This window comes from Boleophthalmus pectinirostris, unplaced genomic scaffold (genome assembly GCF_026225935.1).
Source record: "Boleophthalmus pectinirostris isolate CB_2022bp ecotype Guang Dong unplaced genomic scaffold, ASM2622593v1 HiC_scaffold_20, whole genome shotgun sequence".
Classification (NCBI taxonomy): Eukaryota; Metazoa; Chordata; class Actinopteri; order Gobiiformes; family Gobiidae; genus Boleophthalmus; species Boleophthalmus pectinirostris.
Window position 1 is genome coordinate 33,919,595 of NW_026571153.1, and position 13,209 is coordinate 33,932,803.

A 13,209-nucleotide genomic window follows, 5' to 3' on the forward strand; every position below is an offset into this window, starting at 1 on the left:
AATAATGAAAATGATGCTAATGCAAACACAAGTTCCAATGGAAGGAAAGTCAATCTCGGTGAAGTGATTTTGAAACAGAATATCACAGAGATGTTAGTCACACAACAGAGACTAGCCAACCTACTTCAACGAAAGGTCCCTGAATTCAGTGGTGATCCTCTCAAGTTCCTGCCATTCCTGAGGGCTTTTGAGCACATCATTCACAGCCGTACAGACAACAATGCTGATTGTGTACTATCTAGAGAAATTCACCCTTGGTGAACCAAGAGAACTAGTGAAAAGTTGCCAATGCATGAGTGTACAACAAGGCTACAATGAAGCAAGAAAGCTCTTGACCTATCACTACTGCAATGAGCAGAAAATAGCCGTGGCATACGTGGACAAGGCTGTCAAATGGCCTCCAATCAAAGCAGAAGATGCCAAGTCACAGCTTCTCCATTTTTCTCACCGGATGCAACAACATCATGAAGGACATGGAGTACCTCGAGAAGATGAACAGCCCAAGCAACCTTCGAATTGTTGTCCACAAATTGCCCTTCAGTCTTTGCGAGAGACAGAGTCATAGCATTTGACATACAAGAAAATGAAGGAAGAAGAGCAAAGTTCTCCGATCTTGTGATGTATATCAACAGACAAGCCAAGATAGCTTTAGACCCACTGTTCGGTGATGTCAAAAAGTCCTCCAAAGCACAATGTAGCGGGTGGTACCATGGGGTGTTGCTGTATAAAGTGGCTGCAGTGCGGGAGTGGAAGCAACCCCAGAATCTCGCTGAGTTGAGATAATTTTTGGGACTTGCTTCTTACTACCGAAGGTTTATTGCAGGGTTTTCAAATATGGCTGGGCCGCTGAATAGGTTGGTTGCAAACCTTCTTCCCCCTGGTAGGGAGGGTAAAACTCCACAGAAATCAGTAACTGAATTTTGGGACAGTGAATGTGAGGAAGGTTTTGCCAAACTGAAAAATGCTTTAATAACTACTCCTGTTCTTGCCTGTGCAGTTTTCCAGAGGCCATTTGTCTTGGAGGTAGATGCAAGCTATGGGGATTTGGGTGCAGTCTTATCCCAAGAGCATGGGAGTAAGTTGAGACCCATTGCATTTTGAAGTAGGAGCTTAAAACCAACAGAGTGGAATATAGAAAACTATAGCTCTATGAAGCTTGAGCTGGTTGCCCTGAAATGGGCTGTTATTGAGAAGTTTAGAGCGTACTTGTATATTGTAATAAATGTACAGTATTTACAGATAACAACCCTCTGAGCCATTTGGGAACGGCAAAACTAGGTACCGCAGTGCAGAGATGGGCCTCTGAGGTAGCCTCATTTGACCTGACTATTAAGTACCGCCCAGGTTCACAAAATGCAAATGCGGATGCACTGTCCCGCCTCCACTTGCCACCTGAGGAGGGGAATGAAGTGTGTGGTGTACAGGCAAAAGTGAGTGTACTGCTTAGATTTGTCAGACCTCTCTGTACTGCAGTCTCAGAACCCCACTATTGGCAGTTTTCTAAAATTTTGGGTAGAGGGCAGAATGCCAAATGCCATAGAGAGAGAGAGAGAGAGACGCTTAGTAAGGGCACGAGAGAGTTGGTTCGTCAGTGGGGCCGTATCAGAAAGAGGGAGTCAGTGCTCTACCGTTGAGTTCATAAACCTGGTGGGGAGGGGGAGGTTCACAACTGGTGTTACCTCAGTGTTTACAGGAACGTGTCCTCCACTCTCTCCATGATGAACATGGCCACCAGGGGGTAGAACGCACTCTATAGCTGGTCCGCTCTAGGTACTACTGGCCAAATATGTACGGGGGATGTAGAAAACTGTGAGAGGTGTGTGCTGTCCAAAGCCCTGCAACCCAAAGTAAAGACCTATATGGGCTCAGTCAAAGCATCCCAGCCTCATGAGATCTTGGCCATAGATTTCACTGTGTTGGAACAATCGACAGATGGGAAAGAAAATGTTTTGGTTATGACGGACATTTTTTCAAAATATACCCAGACAGTGGCTACTAAAGATCAGCGGGCAAGTACAGTTGCAGAGGTCTTAGTGAAAAACTGGTTTCAGCTGTTCGGTCCCCCCAGTTGCATCCACTCGGACCAGGGGAGAAATTTTTAAAGTAGCCTTGTTCAACAGCTTTGTAGAATTTATAACAATGAAAAAAGCCGCACTTGCCCTTACAACCCCCAGGGTAATGGTCAATGTCAGCGGTTCAATTGCACCTTACATGACCTGTTGCGAGTCCTCCCCCCTGAACAGAATCGTAGGTGGCCCCGGCATTTATCTCAGGTAACTTATGCATATAAAACCACTGTGCACCAGTCCACTGGCAAGACCCCTTACTTTTTAATGTTTGGAAGGGAGCCGAGGTTACCGGTGGATTTTTTGGTGGAAAGGGAGCCAGAGGTAGACATTCCGTTGGAAGAGTGGGTAGAGGAGCACCAGAAATCTTTAACAGCAGCTTACGAGACTGTACAGAGGAGACTGGACAGTAAAAGGGCCCAGAGGGAGCAGAGGGAGCAGGGACAGTTAATGGCAGCTGAGTTCGAGGAGGGTGATCTGGTGTATACGAGGAACCATTCAGTCAAGGGGAGGAACAAAATTCAAGACTTTTGGGACCCTATGCCATACCAGGTAGTCCACCCCCCACCCCCAAGAGGTGTGGTGTACTCTGTAGCCCCGGTTGGTCAGGAGAGCCCAGTACGCCTACGCCAGCTGCATAGGACTGAGCTGAGGAGTGTTCCTGAGATTCTAGAGTTTAATAATTTGCCTGGTCTCAATGCAGAGGATTTACCAAATAACATAAATGAGACAGACAGGACAGGCGATGTGTCTGACAGCGAGTCGGTAATTGAGGGAAACAATGATGACACTGTGACTGTTTTATCTGTGAAAATGAAGTGGTGTCTGGTGTTGAGCATCTTCTAAACCGTCCTAAGAAAACTGGCACCTGCTTAGTCTCTGGGCCTCAGAGAACAACAAGAAAGACAGCTGGACAGCATTCCAACCCATATAGGCTGCCACAACCTGTGCGCATGTCTAAACCAGCGGCTTTGGAAAAGAAGAGAAAACGTGAATGAGGGAGACATCATGCTCATCATGGACAAGAGGGCTCCAAGAGGGTCCTGGTTAATGGGGAAGGTGGAGAAGACTATCCCTGATGCCCAAGGGTTTGTCCGTCGAGTTCTAGTCAAAACAAAGACCAACACCCTGGAGAGACCCATTGACAATCTGTGCCTTCTGCTGGAGATGGAAGAATCTCATGGTCAATGAAGGACATTATTATTTAGGATTTTTTATTTTTATTATTTTTTTGTAGGTTTCCATTAGATTAGTTTAAGTTGTTTACAGCGGTTTAGACTTAAGTAAGAGTTCTGAAAGAGAATTGAATATAGAAAATAACTCTTTAGTTTAGTTATGTAATTGTCATCCTCATGATGAGCAATTAGGGTCGGAAATGTTGGTGCCATTTTCTATGTTGCAATTTAGGCTCATATTCAGTTCAGATTCAGATTATAATTTATTTTATATGTATTGATTGCATGTTACAGGATATTTAGGATTACATTATAGTTAAACTGGACAGTTCCCTCCTTCTGTATATCGTCGGGTCGACAATGCTCATTGTTGGGGAGGGATGTAGCGGGTGGTACCACGGAGTGTCGCTGCTGGGCCACAGCCAGACAGAATTTAAGGGGAAGTTGGCTGTGTGCCTGGGAGGTGCTAGTTTCCGTGGGTGGCCAGGTAGACCGCTGGACCCACGTGAGCGTGTGTTTGGCTAAGGATACTGGTGGGTTTTTAAATGGTTTGTGTGTGAGTGTGAATGAAACTGCATTTTTTAAATGAATTGTTGTGTGTTAGGGCGGCCACGCTGTTTTTAAAAAAAAAAACTGAACGGTGCTACGGGGGAGCTGTGTGTGGATTTACGACACAAGAAGCAACATTTTAAACAACATTTTAAGCAACAATTTAAATTAAAGTTTATCCTGTCTGTCCTTTTTTGTAATTTTGGATTTTTGTGTTTTTACAGTTAGCTATTGTCCCTGCTGTCCTGTAGTTGTTTTTCCAGTCACTTCCCTTTTCCCGAGTTTGTCCATTTATGTTAAATAAATAACCTAAACTGCATCCCCGGCTCCGGTCTTTTATTACCACGGCTATAACAAAAAGAAAAGAGCAAGTCAAGCGCTAAACTTGCAGTGGGTTGACTGAAAAGAACCACTGGCTGTGCTACAAGCATTGCACCAGATAACAATGCCTCAAAATCAAGAAAGAACAAGCAAACAAGCAACGCATTTCAAGAGCCATGCTTGTACTGCAATAAAGGACATGCTCTGAGTGTATGTAATAAAATAAGAGGTCTGCCCTATAAGGAGAAAATCAAGTTCCTTAAAGGAAAAGGACTTTGTTTTGGGTGTTTAACTCAAGGTGGGCATGTGGGCATGTGGGAAAGGACTGCAAAAAGAGAACTACATGTGAAATCTGCAGCAAGAATCACCCAAGGCTGCTTCACAGCAAAAGAGATCATAATGTCAACCAAGCAAATGCCAAGCCTGAGAAAAGTCAAGGCTCTACCAGTGGACACTCAATTCCACAAGAACATGTACTCACTCTGCCATGGAGCCGTGGCAGATAATCCACAGCCAAGACAATGGGCCTTGCGCAATAAAGACCACCCTTGGCTGGATAGTAAATGGCTCTCTCAAGAAAGGTGAAAGAAATAAAAACGTGATGATGCCAAACAATAAATGTGTTGCCAAGCAACGAGCATCAAACCTGAAAGAAAACTTGCCAAGAACTCCAGCTTCCACAATGAATACAAGACCTTCATGTCAGACCTGTTGAGAAAAGGCTATGCAGTAGAAGTTCCCCCACAGACGAGCTCAACCGCAGTGATGGCAGAGTATGGTCCATTCCCCACCATGGTGTGACACATCCGCAAAAGGGTGTTGTTTTTGATTGCACCGCTTTGTTTCAAGAGAAGTCACTAAATGAGGAATTGTTACAGGGTCCAGACCTCACTAATGGTCTGGTTGGAGTCCTGACTACACTTTATGGAAGACTGCAGAGGATGGTAAAGACATGTCATCACCTGAGGCAGTAACTGCAGTCCTAAAGCACTTCTATGTTGATGATTGCCTGGTCTCAGCGGCCAACGAGAAGAAGGCTACTTCCTTGACCAAGGACCTTGTTGCACAATGCGAGAGTGGAGGATTCCGTTTGACTAAGTGGTCTGGCAACAGCCGTGAAGTGCTGTCATCACTTCCCAAACATGAGAGAGCAAAGGAGATCAAGAATCTAGATCTGGACAGAGATGAACTACCGATGGAAAAGGCCCTTGGGGTGGACTGGTGCATAGAATCAGATTCCTTCAAGTTCCATATCCTTGTGAAGAGTAGGCCTCTGACCAGACGAGGTATCCTCTCGGTCGTAAGCTCAATTTATGACCCCATAGGATTTCTGTTGCCTTTCATTCTTCTTGCGAAGATCATTGTCCAGAATCTCTGCTGAATGAAACTTGCCTGGGATGATGAGATTCCAGAAGACATAGCAAACAGATGGGTTGCCTGGCTGTCTGATCTGAGCCAGTTCTCCAGCTTCTCCGTCAAGAGGTGCTTCAAACCTGAGGGATTTGGTCCAGTGGTGTCGGCCCAGCTGCACTACTTCTCCGACGCTAGCGAGAAGGGCTATGGCGTTGTTACTTACCTTCGCATCGAGAACAGCCATGGTCGAGTCCATGCTCATTTCTTCTAGGAAATTCTAGAGTGACACCACTTAAATCAGTCACTGTGCCACACCTCGAGCTTACAGCAGCTACTATTGCGGTGAAAATGGATAAGCTCTTGAAGCGAGAGCTGCAGATGGACCTCAAAGCCTCCGTGATGTGGACAGATAGCACCACCGTCCTCCCATATATATCGAAAACTATGGCGCTCGCTTTAAAACCTTTGTTGCAAACAGAGTATCAACAATCAGAAAAAACACAAGGCCAGCACAGTGGAGGTACGTCAGCACAGCTTCTAATCCAGCTGACCACGCATCACGAGGAATGTAGGCAGAGCACTTCATAAAGTGTCAGAGTTGGATTGAAGGTCCTGACTTCCAAGCCAAAAACAAATCTCACTGGCCGGTCTTATCAGAGTTCTCAAGAGAGACAAGTGAAGACGATGCTGAAGTGAAGCGTACGACCAGCATGAACATTATTAAGGCCGTCAACTCAAGCACAGACCCTCTCTTCAAGCTAACTCATCACTACTCCGACTGGCACAGCGTGAGGAAGGCTGTCGCCTGGATGTTGAGACTGAAGGAGCTACTTAGAAGTTTCTGCAAAAGAAGGAAGATGCTTGAGTCTCCAGTCCAGCCAAGTCAAGATGTGAAAATCAAGACAGTTGAGAACCACATGCAGAAATGGAGATCTTCCCTAAACGGAATCCATCTTGCTGTCAAGGACATCAGAAGAGCAGAAGCTGCTATCATTCAGTTCAGCCAAAGTCAAACCTTCCATGAGGAGCTTTGTGCACTACAGAAAGGAGAAAAGGTCAAGAGAAGCAGTTCCATCGTGAAACTGGATCCCTTCCTCCAAGATGGCATTCTTCGGGTTGGCGGAAGATTGCACCATGGCACCTTGCCAGAACATACAAAGCATCCAGCCATTCTGGCCAAGGATCATCACATAACAACTTTGATCATCAGGAATGCTCATGAGGAAATCGGATGTCTGGATAGCAAAGGAAATACAGCGGTGAGAAGTGTGCTTTCAAAGTGTGTGAAATGCCAGAAGTGTCAAGCTGCCATGAGTGAACAGAAAATGGCAAATCTACCACCTGATCGTCTTCTGCCTGACCATCTACCGTTCACCAACGTCGGTGTAGACTATTTTGGCCCTTTTGAAGCAAAGTGTGGGTGCACATGTGTCAAGCGTTGGTGTTTACTTGCCTTACAGTCAGAGCCATCCACATTGAAATTGCACACTCACTCGACACATACTCCTGTATAAACGCAGTGAGACAGTTTACTGCCAGAAGAGGACAAGTAGAAGTTATGAGATCTGATAACGGAACAAACATGGTAGCTGCAGAGTATGAGATCCGCCAGGCAATGAAAGAATGGAACCAGGAGGAGTTACTTGGATCTTCAACCCACCTGCCGGTTCGCACCATGGTGAGATTTGGGAGTGCCAAATAAGAACAGTACATAAGGAGGATCTATACTCCAAACGAAGATGGAGGCAAGTGCAGTATATCTCTGATATCTTCTGGATGCGCTGGTCTAGAGAATACTTGCCCCTCCTACAAGAAAGGAAGAAGTGGCTGGAAAAGAAGCGAAACGTGAAAGAGGGAGACATCATGCTCATCAGGGACAAGAGGGCTCCAAGAGGGTCCTGGTTAATGGGGAAGGTGGAGAAGACTATCCCTGATGCCCAAGGGTTTGTCCGTCGAGTCCTAGTCAAAACAAAGACCAACACCCTGGAGAGACCCATTGACAAGCTGTGCCTTCTGCTGGAGATGGAAGAATCTCATGGTCAATGAAGGACATTATTATTATTAGTATTTATTTATTTATTTATTTATTTTTTGTAGGTTTCCATTAGATTAGTTTAAGTTGTTTACAGCGGTTTAGACTTAAGTAAGAGTTCTGAAAGGGAACTGAATATAGAAAATAACTCTTTAGTTTAGTTATGTAATTGTCATCCTCATGATGAGCAATTAGGGTCGGAAATGTTGGTGCCATTTTCTATGTTGCAATTTAGGCTCATATTCAGTTCAGATTCAGATTATAATTTATTTTATATGTATTGATTGCATGTTACAGCATATTTAGGATTACATTACAGTACTATATTTGATCATTTGTATTTAATGTAACTTAAATTTTCCATCCATCCATCCATTTTCGTCCGCTTATCCGGGGCCGGGTCGCGGGGGGAGCAGCCTAAGCAGGGACTCCCAGACTTCCTTCACCCCAGACACGTCCTCCAGCTCCTCCGGGGGGACCCCGAGGCGTTCCCAGGCCAGCCGAGAGACATAGTCCCTCCAGCGTGTCCTGGGTCTTCCCCGGGGCCTCCTCCCGGCGGGACACGCCCGGAACACCTCCCGAGGGAGGCGCCCAGGAGGCATCCGGAACAGATGCCCGAGCCACCTCAACTGGCTCCTCTCGACGTGGAGGAGCAGCGGCTCTACTCCGAGCTCCTCCCGTGTGACTGAGCTCCTCACCCTATCTCTAAGGGAGCGCCCAGCCACCCTGCGGAGGAAACTCATTTCGAGCGCTTGTATCCGCGATCTCGTCCTTTCGGTCACTACCCAGAGCTCATGACCATAGGTGAGAGTAGGAACGAAGACTGACCGGTAAATCGAGAGCTTCGCCTTTCGACTCAGCTCCCTCTTCACCACAACGGTCCGATACAGCGACCACATCACTGCCGAAGCTGCGCCGATCCGCCTGTCAATCTCACGTTCCGTCCTTCCCTCACTCGTGAACAAGACCCCGAGATACTTGAACTCCTCCACTTGAGGCAAAGACTCCCCACCCACCCGGAGAGGGCAAGCCACCTTTTTCCGGTCGAGAACCATGGCCTCGGACTTGGAAGAGCTGATCTTCATCCCAGCCGCTTCACACTCGGCTGCAAACCGCCCCAGTGCACATTGCAGGTCCTGGTTCGATGAAGCCAACAGGACAACATCGTCCGCAAACAGCAGAGATGAAATCCTGTGGTCCCCAAACCGGACCCTCTCCGGCCCCTGACTGCGCCTAGAAATTCTGTCCATAAATACAATGAACAGAACCGGTGACAAAGGGCAGCCCTGGCGGAGTCCAACATGCACCGGGAACAGGTCTGACTTACTGTCGGCAATGCGAACACAGCTCCTGCTCCGGTCATACAGGGACCGGACAGCCCTTAGCAAAGGGCCCCGGACCCCATACTCCCAGAGCACCCCCCACAGGACACCACGAGGGACACGGTCGAATGCCTTCTCCAGATCCACAAAACACATGTGGACTGGTTGGGCAAACTCCCATGAGCCCTCGAGCACCCGATGGAGAGTGTAGAGCTGGTCCAGTGTTCCACGGCCAGGAAGAAAACCACACTGCTCCTCCTGAATCCGAGGTTCGACTATCTCCCGGATTCTTCTCTCCAGTACCCTGGCATAGACCTTACCGGGAAGGCTGAGAAGTGTGATCCCCCTATAGTTGGAACACACCCTCCGGTCCCCCTTCTTATACAGAGGGACCACCACCCCGGTTTGCCAGTCCAGAGGTACTGTCCCCGACCGCCACGCGATGTTGAAGAGGCGTGTCAGCCAAGACAGCCCCACAACATCCAGAGACTTCAGGTACTCAGGACGGATCTCATCCAACCCTGGAGCCTTGCCACCAAGGAGCTTGCCAACCACCTCAGTGACTTCGGCCAGGGTGATGGATGAGTCCGCCTCCGAGTCCCCAGCCTCGGCCTCCTCCTCGGAGGACGTGACGGTGGGATTGAGGAGATCTTCAAAGTATTCCTTCCACCGCCGGACAACGTCCCCAGTCGAGGTCAGCAGCTCTCCCCCCCCACTTAAATTTTGTTTGAATTATTTCAGATTAATTAGTTTAAAATTTCCAGATATATAGCCAATAGGAGCTGACGCTTTGAGTTCACACATGGATGTAAGGGAAAACCGTTAATCTGTTTTTGCTTGTGTGAGAACTTCAGTAAAAGACAGGGCAAACACACTGTTTTCTACCGTCGTTAAAACTTAAACATGAGTAGACTCATTCTTTCCATCTGAAAGTGGTTAATTTCATGAATACGCAAAAGGAAAACTCACAGAACACAAGAAGGTAAATTTAGCCACTACAGTAGCCAAATATCTTATTGTTAAAACGTAACTTTTAGTTTAGCACCACAGTACAATTAGACAGATGGTTGTACTTATAGAGTGTGCAGTGTGGGAGCTTCAGAGTCTCTGTGTCTTTAGCTTCAGTCTGTAGAGGCTAGCTCCTCTTCAGCTCCATGTTGTCCAGTCTGTCAGTGTCCAGCTCTTTTCTCACAGCATCTAAAATGACACCAGTGTGTATGAAATACCTCATTACACCTCTTCTTCTTGTAAGAAGTTAGAGTTACGGATTTTTGAAGAACAATGTAAGTAATAATGACAGTGGAATAATGACGGTGGGTTGTGTGATTTGATGAAAGGTGTACACTTACATAGGGTCACTCTTTAATCTCCACCACTTTATGTTCTGAAATAAACAATATGTACAACAACAGGTGTGATTATAATGTAAACATGTACACTTACAGAGGGTCTGCCTCTTCATTTTTGAATCTTCACCCACCACGGGAAATTCTGTTATACATCAAAGAAAAGAAAGATAAATATCAGTTTGGATCATTTCAGGCCACAGTGTTTAATACAAGTGCAGTATTTACTTCCAGAAGGTCTTTATCGTCCCCTTATGTCCATCTTCTTATTATCCATAGCATTCTCTAAAACAGAGATAAAAAGCATTTTTAACTCATAGGAAATACTTTACCACAGAATAATTGAACAGTATAATTTGTTTTAGTATGAGCGTGAATATGAGCATGAGACATATTTCACTGCTGTATAATACTATACTCTACTACATTTACTTTTAGCACAGCATTTAAAATACAGTAATCAATTTATGATGGTGCTCATGGTCAGTATCAGTGCAATTAAGATGTGACACATTAGTGTCCCTGTCAAGATGTCAGATTTTTCACTGAAAGCCTGAAGCACTGTTTCAAGACCCATAACAGCAAGTTAGAGACAAAGTCAGATTTTGCTCTAAACTAAGTCCTCACTGGCACAGAAACCGTGAAAAGTACTTACTTACTGATCAGTGTGCAGGGCTCCGGATGGAGACACTCAGAAGGGTTGCCTGGAAATCCGGAAGGATATTTCTCTGTATTTGTTATACAGCTCCTTATCTGGATTCTTCCAGGCAATCAGAAGGGCTCATCTGGGGAAAAGAACGTTTTGGTTGGTTAGCTAACGTTGTTAAAAGTTGTGCCTTTTATTACATTACCTTATTGTATTAACGCACCGACATGACTGCACTTTAGTCTTAAGAGTCAACATACTGCACAAAGAATAATTATCTGTGGTTTAAAACACAACCAGTTCAGACACCGGTGTCACAGTCGCTCCACAGCCGAGGGGAGAGCTTCAAGAGCGGCACCCAGCCAGAACCGAACCTGTTAGCAACAACTAATGATCACAGAGCAGTGTTACAACTCCATGATCGTAAAAACAAATATGAATATAAGTAGTGTTATATAAAAATAGTATTTAGACTGGGATCTACTTCAAGAGATGGAGTTGTCCTGACACCCGACCTCGCTTTTTGACGTTAGCTGCTACTGTCGTAACTTTATTGCTACTGCACTCATCAAAACTGATAAAACACACACAGTCACAGACGTACAGACATCACAATCTAACATTAACGTTATGTACATTAATGATGACTAATACAATTAACTTTTAAACTATAGACTATTATCACGCTTCTGGGTTTTGTGGGCGGGGTTTATCTACTTTGTGCACTTCCACTTCCAGTGCAACAACAACAATGGCTCAAACGATGTCTAGATGTCACTGCTCTTTTTAAATTATGAAATAATCAGCAGGATCAATGCATATTCTTTGTAACTACTTTGTAATAGCTTTATAATTGGCAAAAGAAGTTACTGGGACCAGTTAAAGCTCCACAGCGGGAGCAGGACAAATGTATCAGACACAAAAAGGAGGAAAAAAGTCCGCTTCAAACAGGTGTTCTCGCTCTGTCTTTTTTATTTTCTCATAGCATCATAAAGTCCATTGAAGTCCAAAACATCACGGTGCTGTGAAAACAAAGCACCGAGAAAGCCTGGTTAAAGCAGACTTTTTTTCTCCTTTACGTGCTAACAAAAGGGACACTCGTATGCCGACGTTAGCTGACTGAAACTGAGAGGCGAACGTTCTTCCTTTCAGAATACAAATGACATGGGGGAATTTACTTAGCCTCATTTAAAAATTAATACTCTTGCTTTTGTTGGGTATGTTGGGTAAACGCCTTATATCCATACACCAAACTGACGTTAGCATAAGCTAACCCTCCTGTTCTAAAGCATAGGCAACCCCTGTCCCAACATACCGTCACTCCAACAGACCCGCACTCTGTCATACCGTCATTTCGACAACCCTCCACCCCGACATGCTCCCATTCCGACACCAATGAACCAGGACTAAACCAGGACTAATCTTGAATGAGAGAGAGAAAAAGAGACAGAACCGCCTTCCCGTATTGGAGGGTATTTGGTGTAAAGCTCTGTGCCATTAGAGCGCGCAGAGCTTTACGCTTGCTGCTCTGTTGGCACGAGAGGGGGCCACATACGCCTGACCTCCTGCAGGTGAGAGCCCGTGGAGGTGCCAGGTTAACGAGTGCGTAAAAGTCCGCAACTTTAAGTGCACACACGAGGAGAATGAGCGCTGCAGCCACCTCTTTATAAACTTTTATAAGTTTATAAGGGGCCGACGGGAAGTACTACGTATCTACTATGTAGTACTGCGTAAAGCTCTGCGCACTCTAATGGCAAAGAGCTCGCCAAATACCCTCCAATACGGGATGGCGGTTCTCTTTCTCTTTCTCGCTCATTCAAGATTTAGTCCGGTTCCTTATTGTCATTTTTTGACCTTAGTGGGAAGTTTTGGGGGATTTGCTAACCTATATATTTTTGGAAAGGTTATAGTATATGGAGTCAGAAAATCAATGTTTGCATTTGCCCAGAGGTCTATATGGTGGCCATATTGGATTTTGAAAAAAATGGCCACCAAAAAACTCTTTTTGGAATATCTCAGCCTCTGAATAAGTTGAAATGTTGATTTTATCTGCTAAACCCACATTTTCAGGGACAGGGAATCAAATGGTGCTAGTTACAAGGCTGTAAGACCTACCCACATTAACCCTTAGATGCATAAGTTGGTCAAAAATGACCTGGTTTGGTTGTTTTCTTGCAATTTCATTGTGATATTTGCATGTAATACTCCATGTTCCTCCAAAAACATATTTTTTTAATTATCCTGTTGAAATACTTCAACAATATGGGTAAAACAAACTAGAAACATCACATGCAGCTGGTCATATAACTCAAAGAGTTTAAAAGTAGCAAACATAAAATGTGTATGTTGGATGTCAACAAACACATTTAGACACAATATGATTATGCAACCTTTTTATT

The 13,209-nt window shown here is 45.2% G+C and overlaps 1 long non-coding RNA gene across 1 annotated transcript; it reads right to left on the reverse strand.

Annotated features, from left to right (window-relative positions):
- Positions 1-9,895: 9,895 nt before the first annotated feature.
- LOC129409906 (uncharacterized) lies at positions 9,896-10,947 on the reverse strand. Its single transcript, XR_008632635.1, has 4 exons — positions 10,824-10,947; positions 10,393-10,449; positions 10,262-10,309; positions 9,896-10,015 (listed from the first exon to the last, which is right to left on the reverse strand). It is a non-coding gene; the product is annotated as an uncharacterized LOC129409906 (long non-coding RNA).
- Between the last annotated feature and the right edge of the window lie 2,262 nt (positions 10,948-13,209).